General features: G+C 37.1%; 1 protein-coding gene across 14 annotated transcripts in view; it reads left to right on the top strand.

The window, feature by feature from the left end:
- ZPLD1 (zona pellucida like domain containing 1) overlaps nt 1–13,750 on the top strand; it is a 451,025-nt gene that overhangs the window by 333,619 nt on the left and 103,656 nt on the right. The window contains exon 1 of one of the 14 annotated variants that reach the window (XM_072966209.1): nt 4,019–4,062. The exons of the other annotated variants lie outside the window; for them this stretch is intronic. The gene's annotated coding sequence lies outside the window, so the exon portion shown is untranslated. Of the gene's footprint in view, nt 1–4,018; nt 4,063–13,750 lie in introns of those variants that run through there. 14 annotated transcript variants of the gene reach the window in all.

Raw genomic sequence — 13,750 nt, 5'->3', positions numbered from 1 at the left:
AAATGCTATTTTCCCTTTGTATCTAGAAATATATTTGTGCTACAAATTCAACCACAAGCCAAGTATGAAGTAATTTGGTTTGGTGGTTACTAAGCTATTGATAAGTGTCTGACATTACTAAGTTGAATGTGCTTTTTTACTTTCGTTCTAAAAGTGGCCTAGCTTTTCTTGAAAAATAAACTTCATCTTTAGCTGAAATTGAGGCCGTGTACTATGTGGCAAAATTGCAGTATAGCCCACCTACTTCCAAAAAGGATTTGGTACAGAATTACTGAATATATTACTGAACGGACCCCTGGAAAGTCCTAGTTTGTGTACTCACCTAATGAATCTCTGTTTCATGATAAGCACTATTTCATTCCCGAAACGTTGGGACATTTCATCATTCATGCATTCAACAGACGTGTAATGAGCGCCTATCATGTGAGGGATGCTATGGCAGGCACTAGATCAAATAGCTAAATATTTTTAGGTATATTATGATTCTAATCCCTTAGTGAAAAAAAAAACAGAAGTGAAATATATAATTTGATTATATACATGCAAATATATTAACATCTGAGGGCAGAGATTTTTGTTTGTTTTGCTTTCCCCAGTTCCTACAACAGTCTCTTGTAAACAGTAAATGTTCGAATTAGCATTTGTTAAATAGATGAATAGGTGAATGGACTAATATGGAGCTCTAAGAGGTATATGGATAACAAGAAGGAGACATTTTTGTCAAAAGGCCTGGATCTGGGATATAGGCAAGATGAATTTGAAGGAAAGCCACCACTGATTTCTTTCTAATTCCCAAGGAGAATGGAGAGCAGACCCATCACTGTCTATGCTGTCGTAGTTTGTTCTCTCTCTGCTCTCTCTCAGGGTACTGCTCCCCCAGGTCTCCTAGTCTCTGCACATTGCAAAGGTGCCTCTCTGCTAGTGTGGAGAATTCATTCCATAACCTTATACACAGACTTTGCACAAAGGGATGCTGCTATTGTTCTTGATCCCTCCAGAATCCTAGTGTGAAAACTAGTCTTTCCATTTCTGCTTGCTCTCCATTCTTGCTGGGAATTAGACACAGCTGGTGGTTTTTGTTTTTGTTTTTAATTAGGTCTTAAGTTTCTAAACATATTGGAAGACAAAGAAGCCTTTTGATTAATTAAAAACAATGGCATCCAGCAAATCCACTGTCTGGTGTCTACACAAGAGAAATGGATCATGTGTCCACAGGAAAAGTTGTAAGAGAATATTCACAGCAGCTTTATTCATAATGGCCAAATGTGGAAACAATCCAAATGTCTTGCAAGAGGAGAACGGAAAAACAAGTTGAGGCACATTCACACATTAAAATATTATACAGCAATAAAAAGGAATAAACTACTGATGCATGCAACAACAATATGTTTCTCAAAAATATACATTAAGCAAAAAATCAAACATATAAGTATATATGGTATTTGGCATAAAATTATTCCATTTATATGAAGTCCAAGAACGGGTAAAACTAATGCAAGGTGACAGAAATCAGAAACTTATTGCTTGAGGTTGGAAGGAGAAGGAAAAAAAACTGGAAAGGGATACGTGGAATTTTCAGAGGTGATGGAAGTGTTACATCTTTCTTGAGGTGACATAGGTGCATACAAGTTTCAAAAATTACCAAAGTAAACACTTAAGTTCTGTGTATTTTATTTTATGTAAATTATACCTTATTTTTTTTAAAAAAGGTAAACTACTTTGAGAATTAAAATGTAACACTATTCAGCATAAGTAATAACTATTTACTAAGCACCTCTATCTCAGCCACTGTTCAAGGAGCTAGAACTATAAACATGAAGAAGGAGTATCTCTCTTGATGAATTTACAGGCTAAAAAGGAGAACAGATGTGGAAAAACAGACATTAATGAGTATTTTATTCCCAAAAACCTTTTCAAAGGTATAATATATTTTCACAATATATCTGGGCATCAACTGGATTGCATTTTAGAATTGTATAATGATCATCTTGGGTAAAGACTGTTGTATAAAAGATATTCAGTCTGCCAAAACCTATAGTGACACTGTGGTAGACAGCCTCCAACATGGCCCCCATTTGCATCCCTACCCTTGTGAAGACCTCTTCCACAATGCACTTGTTTTGGTTTCTGTGACCAGTAGCATGGCAGAAATGAGGGTAAGCCAGTTCCAAGATTAGAGTATAAAAGGCTGTGGCTTATGTGCATATATTTTCTCTCTCTCTCTCTCTCTCTCTCATCACTCAGTTTGGGGCACACCATCTGACATGTTGTGAAAATCATCAGGCAGCCACAGAGCAGCTCATGTAGAGAGAAATGGAGACTTGTGGCCACCAGTCAGTGAGGAAGTGGGACCTTCCTATAACCGTATGATTTAGCTTGAAAGCATATCCTTCTCTAATTAGGTCTTCAGATGAAACTGCAGCCCTGGCCTTCTTGACTATACCTCCTGGGAGACCTTGAGCTGGACCACTGAGCTAAGCCACTCTTGACTTTCTAACCCACACATATTATAAAATAAGAAATATTTATTGGGATAACTTGTTATACAGAAATAAATAAACAACACATATGATCTTTCTAAAATGTGGAACACATGAGTTTATGGGTTAGTGAATCATTCACAATTGTATATTAATCACCTCAATTTTTCAGTTTCACTGAAATATTAATTAGTTAATCATGGAGAGTCAAGTTTCTGAAAACTTTGTACAGTTTAATTCCCAATTTACATCCATGGAATAGTTTACTAACTCAAAAAATTTAGCCTTTTGAATGAAAACTTATGTTACATATCAATCTAACTTCCAAACTAAAACATGCAAATTCATAATTTAATAAAATTTAATTGCTTCTCAAGTATGAAAGGTCAATTTTATATTGTTTAATTTATTAATGAAAAAACAAATAAAATTAAAATGAATTCAAATTAACGTTCACAAGTAATCTTCACTTTGAAGTTCAAAATATATAATATAGTTCCAAGTCATTATAGCTTGAGACGTCACTTTATTAAAAAAATTGCAGTGGTGATGTAGGCTGGTTTTTAAATTAAGGCAGTGGAATATAAAATTTTAGAGTAACTGAGATTATTGCTCTGCCACTTTGAGATGACCAGCCTTTACTCTGAGTTATTTAGATTTTAAAATTATACCACCCATGACAGATATTATTAACTTAGTCTAAACTCATTTCTGCATTAAGAAAACAGATCTTGATGGCTGTCACTGGAAGAGTGTGATGTATCTTGAAGCATAAAGAGACCCTCTTTCCCTCCAGCTAAGCAGAAACTAAAGAGGATGTAGATCCTTGTCTAAGAATTCCTAACAGGGCACCCCTAGAGTGAAGGTAGCTAAAGGAAAGGTTGTAAAGATGACTGGGCAATATGGGATCATTTCTTATTGTTGGTTTTACTCCTCCTCATTTGGTTCTACACCAGTTATTTTCAACATTGTAGTGCTCCCAAATCACATGAAGGACTTATTAAAACCCAGATTGCTGAGCCTTATTCCTGGAGATTCAGATTTGGTAATTCCAGCATGTGGCGTAGGAGTTAGTTCCCTGGTGATTCTTTTGCTGCTGATCCAGGGATCACATTTTGAGAACCACTGATAGGTTATATTATTTCTGTTTGTCTTTGAGAGAGCTGTGTGTGGGCAGGGGGTTGGGTGGAGAGGAGGGACACTGGTAGTTTGGACATTTATCAGGTATTTTGATAGTTTGATAGGGCCTTGAAGGTGAGTTTTGGCCAGTGAATGTGGATATAGTCTTATATGCTATCTCTAGATCCCATCCCTAAAGTGTCTCATGTGATCTTCCATGTTCTTGTCACTCTTTGGGGCAGCTGAATGCAAAGGAATCACTGGAGGTTTTGAGAAAGGCTTTCATGCTCTTTTCTGCTAATTACTCTCATTTGAGGAGGACTGTGAGACCAAAATTGCCCATTGTGAACTGCATGTGATGTGATTACCTAAGTCATGAATTTGGCTTGGGCAACAGAACAGTGTCACCGTGTTGAAGTGCATATGTGAGATCATCGAGTTCAGGAATGTCCTGAAAGCATATGTAAGTGGCATGAGCAGGTGGCTCAGACGCTCAAACCCCTGCTCTTGTTGCATTGCTGTCTGTCCTTCAACCCATACCTATGGCCTCATGGGGCATTCCCTATGACTTGTTGACAGAGAAGGAAAAAAAATAATTGGCTTTCTTTAAAGCTATGTCTGCATAATATGCTGATACAACTAAGAGTCAACTAGTCTAGCACTAATATCCCTGAGCCCTGTGGGCAGAACTTTGAACATTTTGTTTTACTTTTCTAAAAAGATGAATGGTCAAAGGTGTGTATCTAAAGTGATCACAGAGCAGTTAGTTAACAGTTTGGTCAGATGGTCAGGAACTTAAAAATCACAAGATTGGAAATTGGTGACAAAAAGTTCTGGGGGAAGAATATGTGAATAGGATTCTGGCAGTGAGGCTGTTTTTGCTAATGGAGGCTGTTAATAGGGACTGTTATGGTTAATTTTATGTGTCAGACTCTTTGGGCCATTCTGAGTGTGTCTGTGAGCATGTTTCTGGGCGAGATTAACATTTGAGTTGGTAGACTGAAATTAGTAGATTGTCCTCCCCAGTTTGGGTGGACCTCATCCAATCCATTAGAGGCCTGATTAGAACAAAAGGTAGAGTAAGGGAGAAATCACTCTCTCTGCTTGAATGTTTTCTAGCTGGGACATTGGTATTCCTCTGCACTTGAACTATGACTTACAACATTGGCTCTCCTGGTTCTCAGGTGCCAGGACTTGGACTGGAAATACGCCACCCACTTTCCTGGGTCTCCAGCTTGCAGCTGTCAGATGTTGGGACTTAGTTCCTATTACCTTGTGAGCCAATTCCTTATAATAAATCCCTACCTATTTATCTATTTGTCTATCTGTCTATCCATCTGTGTAGCTACTTACCTGTCTATCTATACGTTATGTTGCTTCTGTTTCTATTGGTTCTGCTTCTCTGGAGAACCCTGAATAATACAGAGACTTAGAGAATATTTATGTTACATGTGAGTGCTCACCAAAGAGAAACCCTGCAGGTGAGACTTTTGGTTATCAGGTAACAAGATGATCTATCATGGGTGTCAGTCTTTTTCTCTAGCTATCTTGTGCTGCTCAGTGGGCTATGAACAAAGTGACTATGGCTGCAAGGATGGAAGTTATTATTCATGAGCTCAAAATTGTGGGCTTACTTTTACCGAGACTGAACTGGCTATCATCACTGCTGAGTATCTAGCCTGCCAATGTCAGGGTCCCTTTTTGAGCTCTGATAGTGCACCATTGCCTATGGAGATGAGCCAGCCCGAGGTGGCATATTAATCACGGTGAGACTTTGGTCATGGAGGGAGCAGCAATTTGTCCTCACAGAAAAAAGACTCTCTTTCTTGCCCTCAGTGCTTCTTCCAGTACCATCATCCAGGACTGACTGAAAGCCTCAAGGTATCCCACATAGTCTTCCTTTTGACTAGGAAAGTTACTGTACAATAAAAGAATAGAAGCAATAGGTGGGGGCGGGGCTCTGGTTTTATTATGTATCTCTTCACCCTAAAACCCAGGTAGCCTAGTAGAACAGTGGAATGGCCTATTAGAGACATAGTTGCCTGGGTGACAACACTTGCAGATTTGAGGAACTGTCATACACAATGCAATATATACTTTGAACCAATGACCATATATAATGTTATTTCTTCCATAGCCAGAATATCAGAGTCCAAGAACCAAGGGGTTTAAGTAAAGGGGATTTGTTCATTCTTATCCCAAATAATCCTCTCATAAAATTTATACTTTCTCCTTCTGCATCTTTTGGTTCTACTGGTATTAAAAAATCTAATTTCCCAGGAAAGGAATGACCGCACTGGGAGACTGAAAAAGGGTTCCATTTAACTGGGAGCTGAGATTGTCATTTGGTACCTTTAGCCTCCTCAGGCCACTAAATCAACAAGCAAATAAAGGAGTTGCTCCCTTGACTAGAGTGACTGATCCTGGTTATTAAGGGGAAGCAGGTTGTGGTAAGGAAGAGTGGAGTCCATGGGATTCTTTTAAGTATCTTTTGGTACCTCCATGACCAGTGGTAAAAGTTAATGGATGAGTATAGTAACTTAACAGTCATGCCAAAAGATGCAAAAGAAAGATGATCTCTGAGAGCATGGAGTTGGATACTTGGGTTTGTATATAAAATAAAAGGGATGGATTAGATGCGTACTAAGTTCACTTTCACCTTTAAGACTCTGTCTCTGTAACCCCCAAGCAGATCTTTATGCTACTGATTCCATTCCGTTGTCATTACTCAGGGCATCAGGGTAACTGGGATGTATTTCATCTTTTGAAACTCTGTCTTGTTTCTTTTACTTCTCTTAAATCTAACAATCAATCAGCTCATTCAGATGGGAATCTCAGATGTAAAAACATAAGGAAATTACATAGGAAAGGTATTACAATGAATGAGGATCTTGAATGTTAAAGTCTGAGATGGATTACATGGTAAGTTATAACTATGCTCTCTTACAATTTGAATTGACTTGAATTGGCTTTGCTGAGGAACTGTTCTCGTAACAGGCCGCTGTTCTAATATCCTGGCCAGGCTGGTTAGAGCACTCATTCCGTGATCATGTTTGGGCTGCTTGTTCTTTGTTTGCTGGTTCTCAGACTAACCCAATATTTAGTAAAAGTCAGATCTGTTCTCTTGTTACCTAAATTCTGACTTAGTAGTTTCTAAGAGATTTCCTCAATATCTACCAAATAAAATCTCTTTGCAAGACTGGTATGATCTACCTGTACAGAAAGTATGTATTTCCTTCTTACATGTCTTTTTCTGGCTGACTTGCCTCTGGACAGAAACATCATCTTTTTGGTGGTTCCTATATGACCTGCCACAACCGTACTGTCCTTTTCTTCTGAGCCCCTTTTCCTCTCAGAGCTTTTCTTTTTCCCTTCTTCCTTGATCCCAATGTTTGTGGAGCTGAGTGTCCCCTTCACTTATTTTACGTCTGGTGACATAATTCAGGAGTCCCAACATAGCCCAATCTAGTAATGAAAATAACTGTGTTTCTAAGATTAAATTTGTACTGTGATTATCTGGCCTGAGCCAAAGGTGAATTAACATGCTAAAGAATTCAGAGAATGTTATAGCTGGAAGAGATAAGGGGGATCCACTTGAGTTTGATCTCATTTGATGGGTGAGCATAATGAGACCCTTAGGATTGCTTCATGCCCTATGAGAAACTGATGTCTAAACATTCTGATTTTGGTTCAGCACAAACTCCCCAACATCATGCTGCTGCTCTGATACTATTTTTAGGGTATAAATATAGTGTTGGTAATTTTCAGATTTCCCCGTATATTATAGCTTTTAAACAACTTAACTTGGTAAGGAATACCTACACATAAAAGGCAATTATGTATTCTTTTCAAAATCCTCCCCCTTTTTTTAAGAAGAGGTTTTACTTCATTTCCGTCTTTCCTGAACAACTGTTAAGATTGTTCTAAGAGACCAAAACATAGGATTTTTCTTTTTAATTTAGGAAAACAAAGTCATTTTTGCCTTTAATTTCTTTCTTACGGATTTTATTTTCTTCCCTGAAAAAAGTTTTCATCCAATATTTTTTAGGATGCCCTAGAAAGTTATATTATAGTGACTCAAAACAAAGATACTTTCTGAAAATGACCCATTGTTTTGTTACTCTCATTCAGACACATGTTTAATTTGCTGATTTAAATCACATGAGGGACAGTTATTAGACCTATATATTGGATTAGTTTCTTTGGTTTTTGATATCTGAGGCAGCAAACGTACTGAAGAATGGAGTTTGTCCTGTAGTCTACTGACAGCTATGTGTAAAGATTGGTTAAATTCGATGCTGAGGGCTTTCAGTAATGGATGAAGTTTCCAGAATCCCTGGATTACTCTGGGGGCACACACAAAAGCCACATCTGGACATGGAAAGTGAAAAATTGAAGCAATTTATGTATCTTGATAATTCAAATGAATGTTCGAACATTTACCTCAATTACCATGAATCAGCAAGAAAACGTGTTCTTCTGTTTGGGTTAGCATGAAAACTGCCTCAGTGTTTTATTCCAATTTACATGTCCAGATATAGCATTTGGGTAATAATAATCCTGGCAGCTTCCATTATGTTCCAGGCCTATTGGGTGATTTTCATGTATTATTTCTAATCCCCATACTGACCCCACGAAGTCGGCGTTGTTATTCCCATCTTACCCGTAAGGAAACTAAGCTTATAGAGGTTACAGGATTTATGAAGAGTTTGAAGTAGTAATTTTCTTTGAAGAAAATTGGCAGAATGATGAAAGAAAGCAATAGATGTTTTAAGTCTCAGGAAGTGAATAAAGGCTAGCCACGCTATTTATCACTTGGAAAAGACAAGAAGTGAAGTCCGAAGCCTCCACTCCTCTTGCGTCGCCATAGTAGCACCATGGGGACTTTGGTCATTGCCTTCTTTTCTTTGTGACTTTAGATAATTTTCATGCTTGTTTTTTATCTCATTTTAAAACATTTAATTTCATTTTCTGAATCTTCCAGCCACTAAGTTGAAACCAGAAGGCTTTAAAAAAATTAGAAAAAAAAGATGTTGTGCTCCATATAAAACAGCACATGTCAAAATACCAAGTTGCGTCCTCCTTCAAGGGCAATAATTTGCACAACCAAGCTATAGTCGAATACATTAACTTGCTACAATTTTGACAGAGGCAGCCTGAGTGCACCAATCCCTGGAATACTGATGGGATTGTGATTACACCCTGAAAAGAGAGGAGTCTGAATACAAATCTTAGAGGGCCAGAAAGTGTTTAATGTCTCATTGTTTGCATGGAGATTCTCAATCACATTCAAGTCGATGACTCTGATCTTCATATCAATGCACAAATGGAACAGAAGAGAAAAGCCAGGAAAGCTGTTTTCTGAGTGAAACCCTGATTTTGTTCTCATGTTACCAGCAAGAGACCATTTGGGATATTTAAGCCTGAGGTTGAGTGCTTCACATTTGTTCGAGCTCCTCCGTGTTTGAAATGGGTTTTCCCTGTAGGGAGCCCATCCATTTGGACAAGTGCTACATCAGATCAAAAGACATGGGAAGAGGTATTTTGCGCACAGATTGAATTCTTTTTTGGCAAAATAACATAGCTTTTTAGCACAACATTGTCTATTCTCTACTGAGTGTCCTACCTCCTCCGACTTTCTTTTTTTTTTAATAGTTGGAGTCTGTTTTCCAGTAAGTGTCAGGCTTTTTTCATGAGGCAAGTTGGCTAGCAGCCACCTGGAGAATACTAGAAATGAAAGCTGGCCTTATGGGATTTAGTTTCTTGGCTCCTCTTGGTACCGCTTTCCATTTTGGTACATGTTGATCAAACTGCTCATCATATTGAAATTATTATTCTCTGATTTTTGTATTATTTACTACTTGAGGAACACAAGTATTAATATAACCTTTTATAACTTTTCGCTATAATGATATTTTGTTGAAGATGTCATGGGATTATTAAAATAAATCACATCTGTAAATTTTCTCTCTTTTAAGTGAAGGAAATTCAATGTCATTAGCACCTTAAGTCTATCATCACCTTAAAATGATTTGAAGAGAGGTACGGTAAACCCAAATTGCCATTTTAACTGTAACGAGAGGTTAATCTTGCAATGGAAAGCAATGGCCACATTTTATTTCTGGATAGTGACACTGATCCATTTCAGGCGAACACTGTTTACAAAATCCTTGAACACAAATCCTGGGACATGCTCTGTGGCGAACCAGTACCAGGTGACTGGAGACAGCACCAGGAATAGTGCCGTTGTGGGGAAGATGAGGGACTGGAGAAAATGAGAGAGAAATATTTTATCTGCTTTCATCTGCTGTGGATTTAGGAGAGTTCCTGGCATGACTAATCCAGTTTTCCCCTGTTGTCATCAGCAATTGCCACCAATCATAGCAAAGCATCTACTTCCAAAATAAGAAGGGAGTTGGCCAAGGTGCGGTTGGAACTACTGCTGTTGCATCTCTGGGGATGTTACTGGAAACTTCACAAATTCCTGTTTCCAAACTGCTGTCTTCTAATACAACATAATGGAAAATTGGAGCAATTATTCAGATAATATGTGCAAACAGTACATTTTCACCTTCAGTTTGTTGAAGAAAAAATCTCCATCTCTTAGTTACAGTCTTTCCCGAGTTTTAGCACTTCTTGCTAGAACCTTTATGCTTCCTGAAATTCTACTTAGCTTATGTTTGAATCCCTCTGCATCTTGCCTTCCACAGTGCCTGGAATCCATGAGCTGCTGGGTAAACATTCACTGTTTTTAAAGCTACTTATTTCTTTGTAACTGTGAGGCAGTATAGCATAGCAGTAAGGAGAACATGATCTGGAGTCAGACTACCAAAGTTCAAATATTACTGCCTCTGCTCAGTGGCTGTGTGACTTTGGACAAGTCACTGAACTCTCTGGGGCCTTATGTCCTCATCTATGAAATGGGGATAATAATATTGCCAATCTTAAGGGCTGATATTCAGCTGATATATACCTGTGTAGCATTTGTTAAAACACTGAAATGCTTCCACACTAGTTGGTAATTAGCTGCAGCCTCCAGCCCCTTGAAGGTCTCCCTTTCCACCCAATGCCTCAATGCAACTTTCCTCTTCCCAGTGGTTCTGCAAGGGCTTGTTTGTTCAGCTGGGGGTCCTCTAGGATCCTGCCCCTGTGCTATGCCCAGTATCTGTCCTCACAGGACGTGATGTGGTACCTGTTAATAAATGTTTTTAGTATCGCCATTCCTATAGAGTTGTCATGAGTTTTAAATGAGTTGATATGTTTAGAATAATGCGTGGTGCCCATTAAACACTGTCCAAGCTGTTTTTATAGATGATAAGTTTTATAAGACAAAGACAGTATCTCCTATGTATTTTGTACATCTCCCTGAAGCGCTGATTCATTTTCCATATTAGTTGTAGATCTGTTCAGACTTTCTGTTTTTTTGCATGATTCAGTCTTGGTAGATTGTACATCTAGGAATTTATCCATTTCTTGTAGGTTACCCTGCTTGTTGAAGTGTAACAGTAGTCTTTAATAAGCTTCTTCATTACTGTGCCATCCGTTGTAACGTCTTATCTTTCACTTCTGATTTTATTTACTTGAATATTTTTTCTTAGTAAATCTAGCTAAAAGCTTATCAGTTTTGTATTTTCAAAAAACCAACTCTTAGCTTTATCAATTTTTTTCTGTTGCTTCCTGTTCTCTGTTTTGTTTATTTCTGCTCTGATCTTTATTATTTTCTTCCTTCTGATAACTTTGGGCTTAGTTTGTTCTTCTTTTTTTAGTTCTTTGAGGTATAAAGTTGTTTATTTGAGTTCTCTCTTCTTATTTAATGTAGGCATTTATCACCATAAACTTCTCTCAATACTGCTTTTGCTGCATCACATAAGTTTTGGTAACTTGTATTTTTGCTTCCATTTGTATCAAGATATTTTTAATTTCTTTTTTGATTTCTTCTTTTACCTATTGGTTGCTCAAAATCATGTTTAATTTCCACATATGTAAATTTTCCAGTTTTTCTTTGCTATTAATGTTTAGTTTTCATTGTGGTTGGAAAAGATACTTGTTATGATTTCAGTCTTCTTAAATTTGTTAAAGCTTGTTTTGTGACCTAACATGTGATCCATTCTGGAGAATGTTTCATGTGTACTTGAGAAGAATGAGAATTCTGCTGTTGGGTGGGATGTTGTATATACACCTGTCATTATTTATTCTTTTATTTGTTTAATCAATAAAAATATGTCAACCACCTGCTAAGTTTCAGGCACTGTTCTAGATATTTGGAAGATGTCAGTAAGTAAACAAGCAAAGATCTCTGCTTTCATGGAACTCACCTTCTAGTTGGGGGAAACCTAAAATAAGCAATAAATATGATACATAAGTAATATATAGTTATGTCTCAAAGTTATAAACCTATTGGCTCTTTACTCTTCAAAAGACCACCAGAAAACCTAAGCAAAGTTAAGTCTATTTGACCTACAGGAGTAAGGGAGAATACCAGCTTGACAGAGTTTTGGTAGCAGCAGATATCCATAAAGGGTGGTTATAATGTTTGAGACCTGGGACCAAGTGGCTTAAGACATGTCTTTCAAGGTAGGGAATCCACTGGGATTGGACAGAGTTTGTAATATAATAGGACAGAGGGAGAGATTCTTGGAAAGTAAACTTTTGTTTGATAAGTGTGAACAATCTATTGCCTGATAGGAGAGATAATTACCTCACATGAGTAAACTGGCTTTACCAGTGTGTATTTCCTGAGGCGAGGAGTGAAGTTATTTGTTGGATTATAGCCTTATCTTCTGGGGCAAAAATGTCCTATGTCATGTTCATACTGGGGCCTCAGGTCTCAGTCCTGGTGGGTAAGTTCTTTGGATGCAGATGGTTTCAATTCACAAATGCTATGGAAGAAAGAAAATAGAGAATATCAGGAAAAAGTGATTGAGATGTTAGGGAGGGGGCAAGTTATAGTATTAAGCTGAGTGGTCACTGTTGGCCTTGTAGTGAAGGTAAGATTTAAAAAAAGACTTGTAGATAGTGAGGGAGTTGGCCAAGCTGGATATCTAGCTTATTTGTCTACTTTATTATATTTTTCTAAATTTTGCCTGGGCTGAAGTTTAAACTAAGCTGGGTTCTGTTTATAGTGGTCAGAATTCTATTTTATCCTTAGTTTTCCTCATATATTTCTAAAGAAAAGTATATTTTGGGTTTGGATTTTCTGTAAATTCCCTCAATGTGTAGCTTTATTCCAATGGAGAAAACTAGTTTAAATGTAGGTAAGTAAGAAGCTCAAGGAAGGGTGAGATACTAAATTTAAACATTCGTCATGGGGTCACTTTTGAAATTTTTCTTTTCTCCTTTCATCTGCCTTTTCTGCAAAGGAGACATTTTTCTTCTTCTAAACTGCTTTCATTTCTCTTCATTAGTAATATCCCACTGGAAATGTTCATTCAAACAACTAACTGATAGTTTTCACTTTTGTTTAACAAAACACTATATTCTCCAATTTTGCTTTGTCTTCATAACATTCTGAGAAATTAGTTTCAGGTTTTGCATTTTAAGAACCATTATTTCATGCTGTGAATAATTTTTCTTTTTTTTGAATCTTACAATCTTGGTGACCATTTAGTAGGAAGACTTGTATTGTTCTTGACGAATGTCGTGGGAAAACCTACTTTGAAATGGATCTATTTAATTTTATCAATAGCTAACGTAAGCCAAGTGGATACTTTTTGTTCTTTCCATAAGCGGCTATATTCAAAAAGAACATAATTGAAAATGAATTATTCTCATTTATAATTCAGCAAGAGAATTTTTTTCTTTCCTTTTCACAATGAAGAGTGATTATTATAGCAAAGATAAAAGCCAACACACTGCAGTCCAGTGTTAGATTTATCTTTGAGCTATAAATGGACTTTTCTTTATTGAACAGATGACTGAAACATAGATGCATTCTTTCCACACACCATATGGTATTAAGACACACTGTATAACACTGGGATTCCAAACGAAAGAGACAATACATATGTTAAATCACATCAAATGTGGGCTAAAGAATACAATTTAGGATTTTTATTCTTCCTGTAGGTATAACTATGTAAAGTTATAACTATATAAAGTCATCCAGCATCAAAAAAGAAAATCTTATTTGTCTCCCAATAGAATATGAGTTA

This window comes from Vicugna pacos, chromosome 1, assembly GCF_048564905.1.
Source record: "Vicugna pacos chromosome 1, VicPac4, whole genome shotgun sequence".
NCBI lineage: Eukaryota > Metazoa > Chordata > Mammalia > Artiodactyla > Camelidae > Vicugna > Vicugna pacos.
Note: the sequence above shows the minus strand (reverse complement) of the source record. Positions and strands in the feature narration are given on the sequence as shown.